General features: G+C 36.5%; 1 long non-coding RNA gene across 1 annotated transcript in view; it reads right to left on the bottom strand.

Annotated features, from left to right (window-relative positions):
• LOC149190047 (uncharacterized) overlaps positions 1 to 19,575 on the bottom strand; it is a 95,613-nt gene extending 76,038 nt beyond the window's left edge. The window contains exon 1 of the long non-coding RNA XR_016256450.1: positions 19,358 to 19,575. This is a non-coding gene — a long non-coding RNA (uncharacterized LOC149190047). The remainder of the gene's footprint in view (positions 1 to 19,357) is intronic.
• Positions 19,576 to 21,090: the final 1,515 nt, after the last annotated feature.

Genomic DNA, 21,090 nt, shown 5'->3' with positions numbered 1-21,090 from the left:
ATAAACCAACATCACATCCATCTCAAGGGTGCAAAAACTTGGTTCCAGCATCCCCCTATACTGTTTCGGGTGAGACTTTAGTCCATGCTCCACGCGCTGATGCCGAAAGGGCTAGTAGTGTAGGGATTTATTTGGCTACATAACGTTGAACATGGGTCAAGCCCCCACAAGCCAACAAATGGTTCTGTTGCCGAGACCGGAATCTGCATGAGAGATGTGTGATGTCGTATCACTGGAACCCAACTAAGAAAGAAATCGAAGGTTGGTTGGACAGAAGGATTCACGGGTTCATGGCACAAGAGAACATAAACCCACGACTGTCAAAAGAACAGTGGTTGGACCGATACCTATATACAGAGATCCACAAAATATTTTCCATGTCCTTCCCTACTGAGCTATACGAGTGGATTGCGAAGCTAATAGATAGCCAACGAAGGTGGAAACTTGACAGTCCTATTGTGTGGACCCCAGAGCTAGTGCGAAGGTTGGAAGCATCAGAGGATAAGATTGCGCGCATTGTCGATCATTGCCTCGATCGCATTATAGGATGATTTGTTACTGAGTTCGCGGTATACACCTCAGTCAGCTATAGCGAGGTAGAGCGACACCTTTTCAAAGGACCATGAGGTAAGTATGTAAAATCTCTAAATACTTGGATTAACATGTTGTTGTGTGAAAAATGGGTTATGCAGTTACCTTGATGTTTGGGACTACGCGAAGCGGAAAAAGTTACAGAAACGAAGGAAATAAGGATTCGGAGTATAGCCCCTTGATTTCACCACTGCGAAGGGACAAGGAAGGGATAGCGAAGGTCTCTCCGCGAAGTGTTATTCAATTGATAAGACAAGGATTTCCGTGAATACCACCTCCGCTCACACCACCTCCATATTCATCACCATCACCTCCAAATTCACCCGTACCACCTCCACCACCATCGCAATTTAGTATGATGAACATAGTGAAGTTGCCTTTGTTCAAAGGCTTAGGAAATGAGGACCCAGACCAATTATGGTTCATTGTGAGGGTTGTATAAAAAGCTCAAGGTGTTATAGATGACAATATAAAGAAGGAAATAATGGTTAGTGCTCTACAAGATCACACGCTAACCTGGTATATTAAGTACTCTAGCGATAACCCAAATGCAAGGGTAGCAAACATCCAAGCAGCACTGAATAGGGAATTTAGCAGGCCTAAATCTGAAGCGCAGTTGATTATGGGATTCAAAGAGATCACAATGCTACTAGGCGAGATGCCTTGGGAACTAAATTAGAAGCTGAAATGTACGATCCGTGAAGCCAACATGAATTTGACAAATGGACAGCATCGCGAGTGGTTTGTGGCTTCGCTACTACCACACTTAAGGAGTGCGTTGTCGCAACAGAAGATAAAAACTCAGGCAGAGGCCCTAGAGATTGCCATGAGACTACACGAGACTCTGATGCAGGATCCTAATCTAGGAGTCCAGCAAATCCATGCGCAGCTAAAGAATTTGTGCCTTGAGATGCAAAGTCTGAAATAGGACAGGACGGTTTGGCCAGAGGTATGCGAAGAGGTATGGTGTGTGAAATGCAAGAGTCAGGGTCATGACAAATACCACTGCCCAGTCTTTACAAATTACCTTGTAGGAGGAGGACCGATGCCTTTAAGGCCGGAAGCTTAAGCAGGACCTAGCACGGTGCCTACTTTGTGGTGCACTATCTGTCAAATAGTCGAAAAACATGCCACGGATAACTGCCACTTGTTATAGAAGTATACACAAACTCTACAACAGTTGTTCTGCAACTTTTGTAGATCGGTGGGACATGATGAGCGTACTTGCAGGAGCTATGAATTGATGATGGAGAGAATGCCCTCCTACAAAGTTCAGGCTAAAACGCGGTGCTGTGACCAGAATGCAAGGATGGCGCAGATGAGGCCGAGGTGGAGGAGGACCTGGTAGAGGTCGCGGATAATTGATTTGCTACAATTGCAAAGGGCCAGGACACTATGCCCACGATTGCACTAATCCAACGCGCCCGTTGTGCAAGTATTGCATGTTGTTTGATCATGAAATATAAGATTGTCCTACGTTGATAGCCAGGATATGTGACAAAGGAGCGCTACTGCCTCCCTTGACTCAGAACCTATAGATGATGAGGTCTGAGCCGCGCGAGGAAGATCCGAACATAAATATAGTGCTCCGAAGTGGAATCGTGACAGGAGATGACAAGGGGAAACATCCAGAAGACAGTACCTGGGTTCGCAAAGCCTTGGTAAAAGATGTTGAGTTCGATTTCGAGCACGCTCAGGAAACCTTCATGGAAGCTAAGAAGAACTTTGTTGAGGCCTCCACTTCAAGAAGCAAAGATAAGCCTGAGCCGGAGATGGACCCCTCTATGCTCACAACTTTCCTGGAAACCTGTATGAAGTTATTGCGCGACAGTAAGATTGTGAAAGGGTTACAGGAACTTAACAATAGATGTGCTGGGATCACGCCAGGTGAACCACGCATAGTCCACAATATCGAAAAGCATAAGATAAGGACGGGGCTTGAAATGAGACTGACCTCGTAGGTCAGAGAATACGAGATGGATCAAGTTATTCTGGATTTGGGATTTGGAGCGTGAGAGTTCCTGCACTTCGGACTCCAATGAAGAAATAGAACGCTGGCAAAATCGGTTACATAAAGTAACTACGCTGAATTGCAACATGATGACTCGGTCGTTGCGATGTGTGTCGTCAATGGTAAGAAATCTGCCTATTTATGATGGACTGAATGAGGTGGATATATTTTTGGATGCATTTGAAAGGAAGGTACCAGAAAAATAACGCTTCCAGGCCTTGGATTGGGCACCACGTGCTATGCCCTCAAGTTGGTGGGGTATGCACAAGGGGATTTTTGATGATTGGCATGAATGTAGGAGAATGATGAGAACACGATTTGGGAAGCCTAGGATGCGATTAGCAGAAAAGTACGATGGACAAAATGATTCATGTGCGCATCTAGCAAAATGGACATAGGCCTATGGAGAAAAGCCACAACTTGAGTGGGTTCACCTATTCTGTCATACCCTGGATGTTATCCCAATGAATTCGTATATAGAAACAGAGCTTTGCCATGGGACAGGTGAATGGGATATTCTGCGTGAAGGATTCATGATGACCTTTAGTTTTGAGGATGGGTTTGACAGCATTGATGAAGTGCTACAAGAGGTGAAAGCAGCCATCTTCAGTGTACCGTAGCATCGTTTAGACCTAATGCAACTCGAATGGGCTACTCAACTGAGTCATGTGCTGGAATGTTATAATGTAACTGCTGAAGAGGAGGACGAGGATCCACGAGAGATTAACATTCTAGAGACAAAAGGCCACCGCGAGGTTCAGGGACCACAGATAGAGAACAATGATATAACCACACCTGTGAGAACTAAACAGGTGAACCTTGGTACAGAGGCAGAACTCAAATTCGTGAAGATTGGAGACTACTAGGATGACGCGATGGTAGATAAGGTCACTGAATTTCTTCGCAAATACAAGGACTTATTCCCTACCAAGTTTACAAATTTTAAAGGAATAATCGGAGATCTAGGAGTGCTGAAGATCATGTTAAAACCTGACGGGAAGCCAGTTAAGCAAAGGCCTTGCCGCTTAGAGCTAGACAAAATGCTAGCAGCAGGCATCATTGAGCCTATGGAAGAATCTGATTGGGTAGGCCCAATGGTGGCGTAAGAGAAGAAGCAGAAGGATGAGATAAGGATATGTGTGGACCTTAGGAACCTGAATGACGTTTGTGTGCATGATCCTTTCCCAACTCCATTCACAAATGAAGTGTTAGATAATGTAGGTGGTGAGGAGGCATACTCTTTTACTGATGGGTTCTCTGGGTACCACGAAATCAAAATCGTGCGAGAGGATAGGAGAAACACAACCTTCGTGACTGAGTGGGGTTGCTTTCAATATAATGTAATGTCGTTTGGGTTGAAGAATTCGCCTGCTATCTTTTCACCCATGGTCGTTGCGGCATTCAAGGAATTTATTCATAAGTTCCTGGAGGTATATTTTAATGACTGGACTGTATTTGGATTGGTCAAGCGCCACGTAGCGAGCTTGCGCTTGATGTTGGATACCTGCCGAAGATACCAGATCGCGCTCAAATCTCAATAAGTGTATGTTTTGCGTTCCTTTTAGGAACCTATTGGGGCATGTGGTTTGCAGACAAGGGTTGATGGTAGACCCCACGAAGATCGCAGTGATTCTGAACTTGGAAGCACCAAGAAGTGTGAAACAGCTATGCGCTACTCTGGGGCATATGCGATATTACAGAAAGTTTATCAAAGGCTATGCCCAGATCACCACGCCGATGGAAAAATTATTGAAGAAGGATGTCTCGTTCTGCTAGAACGATGATTGTAAGAAAAGATTGGATATATTGAAAGAAAAGATGGTTACCATGCTGATTCTAGTCTTCCTAAACTAGAAGAAAGAATTTCATGTACATGTTGATGCATCATGTATAGCGTTGGGGGCAGTACTAACACATGATGGCGGAGAAGGCTTGGACCACCCTATCATGTTTTCAAGTCGCAGATTATCCAAAGTAGAGAAGAACTATTCCACCACTAAATGTGAGGGACTAGCTATGGTGTATGCGCTCCAGAAGTATCGACAGTACTTGCTAGGAGGCCACTTTAAGATGTATACGAATCACTCTGCGCTCAAATACCTGGTCAATAAGCCTGCGTTGGGGGGCGCATTTGCAGATGGCTTTTATTGTTCCATGAATATGATTTTGAAGTTGTTCTGAAGCCTGGACGATTAACGCGGGACCATACCACCTGTCATCCATTGAGATAGGGGAGGAACCCACTAATTTGGAGGAAGGATTACCTGGCATGCAACTTTTTGTTGTTCGCGTCGTAGATGAACATTTTGACGATATAATACACTTTCTAATGACTGGAACTGCGTCAGAAGGATACTTTGTCTAGCAAAAGAAGGAATTAGTGGTGCACGTGACAGATTTCTTTGTCATTGCTTGGCATCTATACAAGATGGGGAATGATGAGATATTGCGAAGGTATGTACTTGAGTTTGAATGAAGTAGCATCCTCGTGGACACTCATGGGGGTGCCACAAGAGGACATTATGTAGGGAGAGCCGCCACGCAGAAGATTCTACACACAGGGTTGTGGTGGCCAACCCTTCATCAGGATTCAAAAGCATATTGCAAGGCGTGTGACGTATGTCAAAGAACAGGTAGGCCATCGCGGAGGGATGAAATGCCTTTGAATCCACAAATGACATTGCAACCTTTTGAAAAGTGGGAAATATATTTTGTAGGACCCATTCAACATCAAGGGAAGACAGGCGCGACGTATATTATCACTGCGACAGAGTATTTGACTTGTTGGGCAGAAGCGCAGTTGGTGAAGGATTGCACGGGTGCGACTGCCGCGAAGTTTATATTTGAGCATGTACTGACGTGATTTGGTTGTCCAAAAATCTTGATGAGTGATCATGGTACGTACTTCCTACATGAGACAATCAACGCACTAACAGAGGAATTTCAGGTGTATCACCAGAAGAGCACACCTTATCACCCACAGGCTAACGGGACAGTGGAGGCGCTCAACAAAGTGCTTGAAACCACGTTGACCAAGCTTTTCAATGCTCAAGTGAAGTGCTTGGGACCTATGCAAACCTGCAGTATTGTAGGCTTATCGGACAATGTGCAAGAAGTTAACGGGACAGACACCCTTTAGGCTAGTATACGGGATTGAAGCTGTAATGCCTATGGAATAAATCATGCCTAGTCTGTGCATAGCAGTGCTCACAGGTATGACAGATAGTGGAGCCCTGGAAGAGAGGCTCGCATAATTGGATGCGCTGGGAGAGGAGAGATTTTTGGCTGGATTTCACCAGCAGGTCAAAAAGCAGCGTGAAAAGGTGTGGCACGATCGACATATTAAGTTGTGCACCTTTAAGTTGAATGACTTAGTGCTGTTGTATGACGTAAGTTTAATAAATTTCCAGGGAAACTCAGAATGCATTGGCTGGGGCCATATGTTATTAAGGAGACTACCGATGGTGGCATGGTCTAGTTGGTTAAATTGAATGGAGATCCCTTCCCAAGAAAAGTGAATGGCAGTCGTTTGAAGTCATACATTGGTGGCCCAACCATCTGACTATCCGACAGAAGCACAGTCTTAGAGCTCCAGGAAGTTGAAAGGAGGCATGGGACTATAAACTACACTGCTCGGGAGTTGCACGATGTTAGGACTGCGCGAAGCAGCGAAGTGTCACAGGGTCTTTGACAGCACAAAGACAGCTCCACTAGCACCCAGGTCTATCAGAGAGTGACCGTTAAGTCACTATTCACGTTTTGATGGTTGGTTTGAGTTCTTCGCGCTAAGATCTCTGCACCTGTAGAGTGACTCGAGGGTGAGTCACGATGCTTGTGTTGGGGGCCTGTTGGGCATGGGATCCCCCAAGGGTAGTTTTGGGGCTTAAAGCCCATATTTTGGTCCAATTGTAAAGACTCTGCATTTTGTGGTCACGGAGTGCATGGTTATTAAAGAGTCATAGGGTTGTCTGTCCTTATTTTGAAAATGTAATTTCCGCTGTAGAAGATCTACCCATGGTCTACAGACCATGGATTGTATAAATAAGAGCTAAGCTCTAAGTAGTTAAAGGGAATTAGAAGGGAATCAATGATTGAACATGTATGAGAGATAGCTCTGAAGTAGGAGTCTAAGTTTTGGGTCATAGCATAGGTAGAGGCTTTACAGCTAAGTGTGCAGAGGCCTAGAAGTCTGCAACTGAGTAAGCGGAACCCTACAGTTGAATGCACAGGGCGGGTCGAGTTTGTAATTGTTTCGAATTATCAATAAAGAGAAGTATTCTACAAATTTTGCGTTTTTATTTCCTATTTATGCATTTGTTATGTTGGGTATAAATTTCACTTATAATGCTTATATGATGCATGAATGTATGTAAATGTATTACTTAAGTGAACGCAAGTAAGAACATCCGTTTACGTGAAGCTAACTAAGATATGTTAATAAGATAAGTAAGACACTTAGCGTAGTTGGGAAAATATCACAGTTCGTTGCCCCAGCAACGCGAAAGCATATTAGCCCTAAGTTAGGGCTACATGAAAGTCGATTGTATTGTTTCGCAAAGGTACTGAAGGACAAACATAGGGTTAAGAAAATTGCACGCAGGCATGTATAGCTGGGATAAACCGACATCACATCCATATCAAGGGTGCGGAAACTTGGTTCCAGCATCCCCCCATACTGCTTCGGGTAAGACTTCAGTCCACACTCCACGGGTTGATGCCCAAAGGGCCAATAGTGTAGGGATTTGTTTGGCTAACTAACGTTGAACCTGGGTCAAGCCCCCACAATCCAACACAATACTTCATATATTTATTTGTAACATTATTTGATTAATGTGTATATAGATTTCCTTATGGAAATTTAATAAACCATTGATTGTATTATTCATATTTAACTTTTAAACCATTGATTTTATTAAACCAAAATTATTAAACCATTGATTTTATTATTTGAGTTGTTCTTGTTTATTAATTTTTTATTTAAGCTTTTTTTCTAATTAATTCATGAATATGAAACAAATATGATAATAAAATAATTATTATATAAAAACATTATAATTATATATTTATATATAGAGGAGGGAGTGACTAAGATTTATATTAAAATTACCTCTCGACACAACAAATACACAAGAAAATTTACAATATGAGCATCGTCTTACAAATCCATAGGGCTAGAGACTAATAACAACAAACTAACGAGGCAACAAACTATAGCAGATTGCAAAACATTTCTATAACTATATATACGACAAAAGTTTCCTAGTAGAAGACAAAATTTACATGGTACCATACTTCAAATTCATTTGTATTCCTCCCTAATAGTTGGTTTGTTGAGGTATAGAAGCTACTCATTTGGTTTTGGTTACATTGTCACTCTCATTGAGTCACGATTTCAGAAGATTAATTTGATCCTGGAGATCCAAGAGTTGGCTACGCAAGGCCTCCATTTCATCATCTTTCCTAACCAAATTTTGTTTTAGAGAGTGGCTTTCCTCCATCACTTGGATTGTGCATAACCTATAGTTCTTTATCTTCAAATTTAAGACAAGTAAGTCATTTGCAGAACATCAATTTTTTTCTTCAACTATGTAACTATATCCATACTTCCACAATTTAGTCTCCTAGCTCCATGGCTACTTTCTACCATTCTCGCAAGGCCCCTCCACATTCTAACTCCAACACTAACTTGAATTTATAACACCTTCAACCTTCCCCTGTTCATGCTATGCGAGTCAACTAGAGAAGTGGTATTGTGTCGTGATTTAGTTACAGACATGAGTTATGAAGGAAGTCGATTATTCACAAGATCATAGAATATGTATGAGACATAAAGCCAAAGATCCTTGACAAAGTCAAGCACAAGAAATAGGACAAATGAATTTGAGAGACAATCAATGAATATGTGTAAGTCCCTTGCCTGGCAATATCGTAGAGGCCTTCGTGAGTACAAGGGGCACCAACAATTCCTCACTAAGGTCACCACTCTTGTACCTTTCACTGCCTTTCTATGCTATCCTACTATAACCGACTTGACATGAGGACATTCTAATTAAAGAATGAATTCCCAATTTGGAAAAAGTGTCAACCACTAAGCTATAGGATCAGAATGCAAAACCCACATTGATTCAGGGATGTAAGTTTCCAATCCACTTGCAATCCTCAAGTTTGAATATTGTAGAGGGTTGAGGTTGTGTCTTGCAAATCAAAATTGTACTCACATTGCCTAGATTAGATACCATAATGAATTCTTGTATGAGTTTCAATGTTTGTGCAAAGTCTAGATCATAGTTGTATGGCACTTCCTTGTTAAACTACATGTGGGGGGATTTAAAGCCACATGATTGTTTATAAGAATTTTTCTATGGACAAACATCATACTTCCAAGTGGAGAGTGACATGTTTTGTACTTTCTATGTGGCCATTGAATGACGAGCTCTTTTTCAATGAGATTAGTCTTACATTAGTTGCAAGATTGAAGTGATTGCTCAATTTCACGACTAGATTTAGGCTCTTCACCACCTAATAGGAATTATTTTCCATAAATAACTTTATTACATGGAGAATTTTCCTTGGAGTTGAAATTATTATATGAATATAGGGCATATTATTCTTTATTTCCATATGGATTAGTTTGAGTTTATTGAAGATTGCACCAACCCTGATTGTGATTGGTTTCAAGTTTCCTAGCTTTGAGCTAGCAAGCCAGGTTAGCACACATATTGGCCTCAGTGTTTTTCTTTCTTAGGATATGAAAGAAATATCTATAGTTGAGTTCATCCAATAGTGCTTAGATTCTCTTCAGAAGGCTTTTTAGATGATTAAACTTTGGCCAAGTTCTAGTGTGAAGACGTTGAATAATGATAAGCGGATCTCTAAGGACAATTATATTAGTTACTCAAAGAGCTCTTGTCAGTAGCAGGCATTGCAACAACCTGTGTAATTCCACTTGATTGTTGGTGATAGTTCCCAACATAGGTATACCCTGTTACCAATATTTCATTTGGACTATATAAAACCCCTCTCTCTCATACCACCTTTAAGCATTATAATATTAATAATTAAATTTAATTTGATAAATTTTAATATATTTACTTTATCTATATATATATATATATATATATATATATCACTTAGTTTACTTTTATAAATGTTAAGTGCTAAGAAGAATCAAGATTTGATATTTATTTATCAATTTGTCTTTATAAAATTAAATGATAAGCATTTGAGAAAACATATTCTTAAAATACTGTTTTTTTTGTTCATAAACAAAATTTATAGAAAAAATATATAAGACATAGAATGTTTTGATTATATTATAACAAAATAGTAACATTTAATTATGATGGATGTAAATCTATCTTAAATTTAGATCAATTACGTATTAAGTGAGATTAAATTTCTTAGGTTTAAATTTTTTGAGTTTTTAATTCTATATTATGCATTAATTCTTTATCAAATGATAAAAAAGTTACCCTTAAATTTAATCCCTCTTGAAATTGGATAGATTTAAGCAATATATATATATATTTAAAAGATTTAATTTGATTTCAACTCAATCAATTAATATAAATAAAAATTTACATTTTGTAGTTCACCTAGGGTAGCTCAAGTTGTAGTGGCTATGGAAATTTCGGTAGCTCAAATGGTAGTGGTCATAGAAATGAAGTCTCACTAAATTGGAAGTCTTTGGTTCAAATCTTATACTACCCTTCCCTTTCAAATCTTATTTGTTTTCACTTTTATGTTTATGATCGCTACAACACGAATGGTAGATTAAATAGCCTAGGTGGTCGAGACAAGTGGAAAAAACACCATTTACTATGTATATAATATTAACCACAAACCACCTATAAGGAAATTTTAGAAAATGTGATCAATATAGATTTGAAAAATTATACCATTGTTAAAACATAACTATGAAGTTTGAACTTGAGGTTATTCTCATTCTTTCTTTTTTCCCATATATTATAAAATTGTGTTAAAAAGACAATTAAAGTTATAAGTATTTTTTTAATAAAAAGAATTTAATTACTCTTAGATTTTTTTGGTTTTAATGGTAAAGATTCTATGAACAGTAATGAAACACTAATAAATATTTTTTTTGAGGATGTAAACATAATTTGAAAAGATTCTCTTGAGCTAGAAGAATATTAGGGAGAAGGTTCACCCATGGTTAATGTGTGATGAAACACATTAAGGAGAGGGTTCACTAGTGGTTAAAACATTAGATAAAGAAAACAAATAACCACCATTGAGAAAACATGCCTTGTTAAGGCTTTTTAGTGACTTGCAAACCAAAATTTCTACAAACACAACACAATCCAATAATTCATAGTCCCACAATAATAGAAAGAAGGACCGTATAGAACTACATAAATGTGCAACTCATGTGAATGGATTTGCCGTAAAAAAATGATTCGGTTATTGATATAGTTAATTAGATTTATTTATTAGTATTTTTTTTTCTTTCTTTCTGTGGAGTAACAATTAAAGATATTTGAAATTTGAATCTCACCATTTGCATAATACTTTATATCATGATGATTACTAATTAAGCTTCCCTCGCATAATTGTAAATTTAAGAATTAGTTTAATGGATTTTTAGAATTGTTATTGGATATTGATTAGATTTATAAGACTAGATATCTTGTGTGAACTTTGAATATTATTTTTTGCTAAAATTAGTATTTAGAAATAAGTGTTGTATGGTAGTTTAGTTCCTATTGAGAAGTTAGAAAAATTACACTGAATAATCGAAATTAATATGATTAAGTACACTTTTTCAAAAGATAGTTATTTGGACTTGTAATTAAAGTAAAAATAAATTTATATCTTATGAAAAGGAATTTCTTAGGTATGATACATTGAAATAACTAGATCCATTTATACTATCGCATATACTAGCAATTAAAATTGTATAACTAGAAAGAAGTAATATATATACATACACACATTAATGTTATTTATTCAAGTGGATCTAATTCCATTCACCTTATTTTCCGTTGGTATTTTCATGGAAAATTCCCAATCAAAATTTTATAATTCACACACACACACACACATATTTTCCATTCCTTTCCTTAACTTTTTCCCAATATCACCAAGATTTAAAAGCACAAGATAATATTAATGAAGTCACCAAATTTCGCAATAGTACTTTGCTAACCTACCTCACTTAAAAGTTCCTCTAAATCCCTGTCTTGGTTTTATGTCCTTTTGTTCTGCAACCATTAACTAGGGTATTTGGGAAATTCTTCGCCCTTTAATACATCATCTTCAAATGGTTGTCTTATTATGGTAGTTTTTAAGTAAAAATTCATTCTAGTCAATCACTTGCCAAACTTCATTTGTGTCTTTCAAAGTCATATTTTCTAGGTACTTAACTAGGTAATATTAACTATGTCATAACACTTCTACTAATGTACTATCAACATTTTAACTTTAAATTTTGCTAATATTAAATTTAATATCCTTCATTATCTTACTCAACTATCTATTTATGCCTAGTCATCATTTTACTTGAACCCTCTACCCATTATTCGAGGCATGCTAGGGTGAAAGATCTTAAAAAGATATGTGTGTTGTCGTGTATTTTACATATTTATATATACATATACTTATTTATTTATTTTGTCCTTTCCACCTTTATGATGTCGGCCAAAAAAAATTGTAGCTAAGGCATCAAATCAACAAGGGCCATAATTTATAATTGTGTCATTTGGTGTGAATATAATTTCCTACAATTTTGCCAAATGCCCATAAACTTTTACATACATTTACTTGTGCTCCTTATTGTATCAACTTATCTCAAGTCTTTTAGATGTCATCGTAGTTCAAATTAATTAGATTTCTATCATCATCTTTTTTTTCAGTCACACAGAGCCTTCTTAATTATAGGGTGGTTATAAGATAGCATTTAGAGAGTCATTCTAGGATATTGAATCCTTGAGCCTTCTACTCATACAAGGGGCTGGAATTTTCAAAGCTATCTGGATTCTCTTCCCATGTTTAGAGTTATTATATTCCTTAATAAATTTTCATGTTTTGACTCTAATCGATCTTAGTTGTACTTGCTAAATTTTGATATAATGTGGGTACCTTCTTTGGATCACTGCAACATTATTCTAATGTGCGTTCATGTTTGTTTGGTATTGGGGAATAATCCAAATACAATTACCACGCCTTTTTCAACATAAGGGTTCAGATATATAGTTTAATTGTTACTTCTGAGATTAGTTTCCTTCCATCATATCTATCACAACTTATCTCTTTTTGCAGCTTTTCTACTACCGCTCATGACCACTTAATTGTTATAATTCTCCATGCTAATGGTTTGTGCCAGCTTCTCTACTATGGTAGCCATTCTCTTTGTGGCTCCCTTTTCAAAGGATTTTCAGTGTAGAAGTTCATTATCTTCTTTATCAGTTTGGATTTTATTTCCATTATTGAAATATAATTTTTTTTTACCTTTTACTTTTATTACTGGCAGTATATGCCATATCAATTGAAGGGATTCCAACCACACCCACTAATCATCCACCATGGACTCTTATTTTGTTATCATGAACATTTTACATCCTCATTCAACTTGGACAAGAATTATTCTTAAGTATGCCCAACCGACTTCCTTAGGTATTTTCGTATACCCTACACTTTGCTTTATATATAGTAAGGGTTCTTGATTTTCCTTTTATTTGAATGCATTTATCATGTTGAGTTTTTTTTCAAGATATTTAGATGGATCCAAAGTAACATGTACATATTTAATCCTTACTTCTGAGTTTCAAGTTGTCTATATAATGTTTCTATAGTTATAGGTACAATATATCAAAGTAACAATTAATGTTACTTATTGGATGTCAATAGCATTTTTAACTTCTTTTATACCTGACTCTTGATCATAATCCCCATAATTATTGTCTTTATTAATAGTATGAATTAGTTCATACTTAGATATGCATGGCTTAATCTTTCTAGATAAGGGTGGCCTCAACAATGAGTCGATTAATACCTTGATATTTAATATTTTGATAATTTAACATAGGTAATGGGATTACTTTAGTGCACTCCTAATAGAAAATTTTAGCCCCTCTTGCCCTTAATCAGGCCACAGTGTTGAACCCTTCAACTCTAATACCAGCTGTAACATAACTCACATTTTTTTTTCCTTTAACTGTGGATTTTTCATTACCACCATTTCACTTGTATGAATCTTATTATTATTACCTTTATGTTGTTGGAAGAATAATTTATGTTGGGTTTTGTTTCAATATCATTCCATTATCCTAAATTAATACTATGCTCCCTACACATATGTGGATTCATTCTTTCATTTCACAACATAACCCCCCAAGGATTTTGATACTAAGTTTTACATTTGATGCATTGGAGAAATAATTTTTAAATATTAACATTTCATATTGTTATATACAATGCATTGCTTGATAAGTATGATAACAAGGTGTTCAAACTCTCTTGAAACCCTTCTAGTATGTGTTAGAGTATAATTAATGGATTGGGTCAGAGTATAATTAATGGATTAGGTATGTGTGCCTTGGGATCCATGGTTTCCATTCATTAGATTTTTAATCGATGGCCTCTAAATGCAGGAGGTGGTTAGAGGATAACCATCCTCCGGCCCCCATGCCACAACTGAATCATTTGATCATCTTCCTTCGCTGAGAACGACTTTGCAACTTCTTCGGAAAAAATTTTCTCTAATCGTTCTTGAACCGTCCATTGCTTTACAAGAAGTCAGGTACCTTGTTATTTCTACACTGTAGATAATTACTAGAGGATTTGTTTTTACGTTCTTATTACTTTACAACCTACCTTACAATTTATTGTTTGATCCTTCTTGTATTGACCATGGTGGAACTGGGGTTTAATGACAGTATTTTCGATCCAAAATTATGGCTTCGCATACTTATTCAAACCCTTATTTTATGGAGGACACTACGAAGGTTTTACCCGACCATAGGTAATTTTGTAGCTAATCTAGCTGAAGAGTCCTAGTTCATCGTAGAAATTTCATTAATAATTTCGAACGATGAGTTTGTTCTAGGACATCAAAGGAAGTACCGATGTGAAGGGTGAACATAGGGTTCTTGCACCTTCTAGTCTCTGCTTGAGCAACACAGGTATGCTGAGAGTTTCTATGTTTTATAGCATTCTCATTTCTCTAAGTTTTTCATATCCTTTCCATTTCTTTCTAATTTTGGGCATATTATGATTCATCTCCATATTCCAACAACCCTTGGATTTTTTCGGGTATCAACCCTCGCATTAAGCCTGTGTGCTTTATTTTTCTCAGGTAGAGAAATATTCTACTCAACTCTTACTTTGGAGTCTTTCTACAACTGGATATTTTCCAAGACTGTTACCTAATTTGATAAGGGTTAATTCTAACTTTTTTTCCTTATTTCTTATTTTTCGCTTTGTGCCTATCAATTTGGTGTGGTGACCCTTTTAATAATTTGGTATGGTTCAACCTAAGAGGAAGACAAATATTTTAAGTTTAGTTTTCTTACTTCCTGTATGTTGCAGCAAGCTTAAGAGGTCTTGACGACCCTTGTTCCCTACATCACAGGTAACTAATAATTCCTTTACTTGTTATGTTGTATCACCCATTTCAAGGTTGGGGTTTCGACTAACCCTCATGTTTTCCATCGCAGGTTTTCCTATCAGTGTGGAGCCTCCAAAATAATGATTTCACGTTCCTTGAAGAAAATCGAGTTCTTCCACAGACCCGCCCGATGACCATTAGGAACTCGGGAATGAATGTAGGAATTTCATTAATGGGGATTCTCCACCATCTAATATTCTATCTTATAATTGATATTTTTTAAGAAATGTATATCTTTTGAATGTGAGACCTTCAGTTTCACTTGTTCTTTATGATCATTCGAGGAATTTCCTTGTAATTTAAGGAATATGTTTCATCAAATACAATGTTTGTAACTCGCCTTTGATAGTTCTTACATGAAATTAATTGTTGTTCTAGATTCTTAGTCATGGTGGTTACCTGCTCCTGGCATACCCACTCAAAAAAATTGTTAGTAGCTATGATCTCCAGTCTCCCTTTGTTCGAGTTTGAAAGGATTGATTACATGCATGCATTTATAATTGACTTTTTTGGTTAACCCTACACCCTAGGGTTCAACAGTCTCTACATTTTTACTGTAAATTGTTTTTCAAGAGAAAATATATAAATTAACACTTTTTTATTATATTCCATTCTTTATTTTCCAGTGAATGGTTTTCTTATTATTGTTGAAACATTGTTTTCCGCTTCTAGCCAGAATATATGTTATCTTTATTTCTTGAATTTATGGCCAACCCTTTGATTCAATAACTGTCACAGAATTTGTTCTCTTTTTGTAAGTTAAAGCTTATTTTCGTACACATATTTATGTAAGGATAGTCCTCCACATCAATACCCTTTTTTCTAGACTACTTTTGTTTAATATGGAAATCATGAGAAGAATTGTCTTCAGAACTTGCTCCTTCCATTCTTGACATCCTATCCTAAAATTAGGACTGCGTTCGGGTTGTCGGTTAGCTGGCTTGGCCTAGAATATAACCTAGTTCATGTCTATTGGTTTACCCTTACAATGCACTTCCTTTCATAGGACTTTATCTTTCATGATTAGAGATGAAATGTTACAATTGCATTCATTTGACATATCTCAAAAAATGTAACACCGTGTAACACAAAATAGTTTCACATCCGAAAGGAAATTAATACACAATAGAAAATACAACAATAGTACTTATTTGCTTTTGGTCCAACCATAAAATCACCAAAAAAGGAGGTGTTTAACCCAACCAATCTACACAACTTGACTCCCCTTGAGCTAATTTCTTCCAAAAACAATTACTTGACAGTGACCAAGTCAGGTCTATCCAAAGACATCAAGACCTTTCCACTCCAACACAAGAACTCAAACTCACACATCTATCTCAAGGATCACACTAGCCACCAACCAGCTCAAGGATACCTAAATTGGTAGCATCCTACCAACCTTCAACGATGTCCCATTTCAAGTTCCAAAGCTTGAAGCTTAAACTCCTCCCTTGCACCTCCTTCAACTAAGTACCAAGTCTCCAAGTTTGCCTAAGGTTTTCTTCCCTCTCATCCTCTTTGTTCCCTTGTCCCAACTGAGATTATTTATCTCTAGTGGAAGGAGTAACTGTCTTAACTATCTGGTAAATGAAACTCTCTTTAGCACTTTTTCCTATGATTTTATTGCTAACCATAGCTTGTATTATTAAAAAAAAAAAAACAATTGCATAAAATAATAACATTTATGTTTTACCATCCACCTGGCACTTTACCTGGCCCATAGTTTTACCAAGTCATTTGTGATAAAACAAAACATAGTTTTACCAAGTCATTTGTGACAAAACAAAACATTTATAGCATTTACCAATGGGTGTTACACTAATAAACTTAAAACTTCTTTAAATAATATACCAAGCTTCTTTATTATATTAGAGTGAAAAGATATATAAACAAGTCTAATATGCACCTTTCTTGCTTAGTACTTGCCTCTTATGCAAAAAGTAATTGACAACTCAAGTTATTGATACATAAGTTATATATATAATTTGAATAAAATTCATTCCTTACTCTACTGATTTGGAGTTAATAATATTTGAAAAAGTGTTTTAAATACTATTTTTTAGAGTATATATATATATATCTATATCTATTTATATATATATATATATATATATATATATATATAGAACGTTTATAGTTATTAACATTTTATTATGTGAGAGTTTTAACATATTTTGAAATTCCTTTACAACTAGTAGACATACGCTGAAAATAAATGTAACTAGCAATTCCTTGCACAACATAATGCCATGTGGATAGTTGCCCACCATCTTTTTATGCAAATACTTGCTTAAATTATGATAGGCAGCTATCCACATGACATTTTGTTGTGCAAAGTTATGACACTTGTGCAATAGAAACTTTTGTTAGATTTTTTTTATTTTATAAATAATTTTTATATTTCATAATTTAATTTAAAACTGCATAAATTTTTCTAGAAAAAAACAATTTATATTTTAAAAGATTAAAATTTATTTTTTAATTTTCAAATTATTTAATTTAATATTTTTTTTTCAAAATATTCTAATCAAAAGCTGCCCCATTGTTCTGTACTTCTAACCATTTGACACTAGTTAATCCCACCAGATCTGAAATACTAGCCACCTATTTCCACTTGCCCCATGATTCAATGCTTTTCCAAAGAATGTCACATTCATTCATATATAAGTACTACAAAGAAGTAATCTACGAGATGCCCCGAGGCAGATACTGTAAGTCTTTAAAGTGGCTAAGCCCTAAATACCTTAAAGATCTCAACTTATGAAAGTCAGCCGGTAATTCTATGATGCTAGAAAAGCTAAGGTCAAGGATCTCTAGGTTTACCAGAGTTGTAAGAGATGCTGGCAATATTTTGATGGGTGTCCACAGTAACCTTAAGCATACTAGCTGTGTCAAAGACCTTAAACATTTTGGTAATGACTGCACTTTTGTGTCACTCAGATCCAGAAACTTAAGAGAGGTCATGCTCCCAATTTCCTTTTCTGGAATGTTTTCTAAACCTTTGTTTTCAGATACGAACAATGAGAAAATTTGTGGAGCTCTGAATGACTGGTCAACCGAACTTAATTCATTGTTTCTCAAGAAATCCGACTGCAGTCGGAACACTTGTCTACTTTTACATTTTTAATTTCCCATCCATAGGGCTATAAAAATTTTCTTCCACGTTAGCAATCTCGATTACCAAATTGCACAGTTCATCATGGATCCTGAAGCAAACCACCCGGCCATCATGGTCTCTCATGATAGGCTCAATCAGGCAGCAATCTGCTCAAATATTGAGACAAATACATCCCATCTCAAGTGGATCGTAGCTATCTTCTTATGCCATCTTACTTGAAAGCAGTCCTTCTCCCACCCACAGTAGAACCACATGTCGGACAAAAAGAATTTCGTCCTCCAAAGAGGCTGCAGCTGCAAGTAGAAAGCAACATTGCATTTTAACCCCTTCATTGCCAAGGACCTCAAAACTAAATTTGAGTTTGCAATCATAGACACTTTCGGCATTTGACAACCTCTGCAGTGCCCATCTCCATTGCTTTGCTTGAGTACTGCCCTCCATTGCCCTTCCCACAACTTTTATTGCCAAGGAAAGTCCTCCACACATATGGCACACAAACTTGCCCTGCTCATTTTCTGGTGGATTTCCGTCATTATTGGGAAAAGAATGTCGAGCAAACAACTTCCAGCTGTCATGCTCATTTAAGTCCCTAATTTGATTTTTTCCGCTCATATGCAATTCCCATATTTGACAGTGACTCTAGATACCTCGAACTAACAATAAATTTAACTTTTGAATTAGACCCAATTTCTCCAACAAATTATTAGCATCTCTGTTTCACACATTATCTAAGAACAACACAAACCCCTCACTCCCCTGCAGTCTGCAGTGCATCATTCACCCCTTTTTTTACCTCTTCTTGGTTGACATTTTTTATCAGATCTACATCATCTTTCACAGCTACCCATATTTCTACATGTTGCTCATTGATATTTTTCACTGTCCCTACATTATATTGAATGGTTATCTGTGTCATCTGTGTCCAGAGTTTATTCCTAATACTAGTAAAACATGGACTCTTAGAAACAGTCAGCCAGAGTAAGAAGCCATTACTTCTAAAATGAGAGCGCACCTCTTTGTTGTTGAAGAGTGATTTGAGGAGCAGAGTCTTTCCAGAACTAGGCTTGCCATGCACGCCAATGAACTTAGTCTTCTCATCTTTTACAACCCAGTCCTCCAGCTTTTCAAGGGCTTCTTTCTGTCCGACTATGAAGTGTTCATCGATCAACTTCATCCTTGCAGTGGCCGATGTATCATGGTCATCTTGGGATGTGGTTGTGACTTGGGATATGGTTGCAGAACTTGTTGAAGGTGCCAAGATGTTTCCAATTATATTTATCAGTATAGATTTCTCTTAATTATAAATTTAACAAGAGTCGAGAGTCATCAAATCATTTAAGGTGTAAACTTTTTTTAAAGTGCAAAATTTCAATAAGAATTTTGCATCCAATGACAACTTTAATCTTTCTAAAAACCTGATTGATTTGTAATTAAAACTTTAATCTTTCTAAAAACTTGACTGATCTGTAAGTAAGATACACACCACTTGTAATTTTTCATTGTTTAAGTTGTTTTTTGAATGTATAAAATGGACATTTTTGTATGAATCATTTTTTATTTTTTTATTTATATGGGTATTTTCATTTTTATTTAGGGTGACCTTAATTTGTATTGAATTTTTTTTAGAACATGTTTCAACTCTATATTGAACACAGATATACTTACACATTTCCATCATACTGAGCTATAGAATAAGCCCTTGGCTCAATAAAGGTATATATATTCTATTTATTTTTTATTTTGATTGTGAAATTTATAAGGTATTCTACCTCTTTTGTATTTGAACTTGTAATTTTTTTTTTTGGTTTTTAAATAGTAAGAAAACTTATCATAATTCAGTTAGTGGGATTGTGCACCAGAATCATTTTTTGCCTAAGGATTTGATTGCTAAATTTATAAAGGTATATTTACTTTGTATTTTGATTGTTAAATTTATAAGGTATTCTACTTCTTTTCTATTTTAACTTGTATTTTTTTAAATAGTAGGAAAACTTATCATAATTCAATTGTTAAACTAGCAGTGGCTACAATTATCAGTAGTTACTATTGAGGAATGTTTGTTAGCTCATCACTGTTATTCAAGGAAAACCATATGATGCAGGGTTACCCCCGCTTACACTCATAGAATGCATGTAAAATGCATCCACACATCTGTCCCAGGTATTTAACTCACAAAGGAGTCAAATCTTCCATCTCAAATGGTTAAGGTCCTCTTTCAATCTCATACGGAATAATTCATAGACTTACCAAAGTCTACACATTAACCCACCTTTTCCTATTGAAAGGAAATTAATCACCCTGCTTTAAACCTTCTATCGAGACTTTTAAAATCCTTAAGTCCGCATTTATAACCTTTTCCCTCTTACCTTTGGTTATATATGGTTAATACATAAAACTTACCCATCGGTGCTATTTTCCTTATAAAACCATTTACAAAGGAAAACATATGCAAACACACCTTTTTCCACCTCGGTACGACCTCTCCACATTTCCCGAGGCTACCTTAATCATAATCAGGCATCGCTCCCTTCAAGGGTCATGCATACATATATGCCTTACCACCTCTCTGACTCTGATATGCAGCTATCGGAATCATTAACATCACTTTTGCATTAAAAGACTCGGGCAACACATATATCGGAATTACACGGGAACAAGAGAAATATAAAGGAAAACTCTGCCGGAACACATAGGTTGGAACTCAAAAACATTACACTCACGACTATAATTATTGTCGATTCTGCC

The sequence above is a fragment of the Pinus tabuliformis genome, chromosome 3_1, assembly GCF_031772625.1.
Source record: "Pinus tabuliformis cultivar Carrire ecotype Pingquan chromosome 3_1, CPIR1, whole genome shotgun sequence".
Lineage (NCBI taxonomy): Eukaryota > Viridiplantae > Streptophyta > Pinopsida > Pinales > Pinaceae > Pinus > Pinus tabuliformis.
Note: the sequence above shows the minus strand (reverse complement) of the source record. Positions and strands in the feature narration are given on the sequence as shown.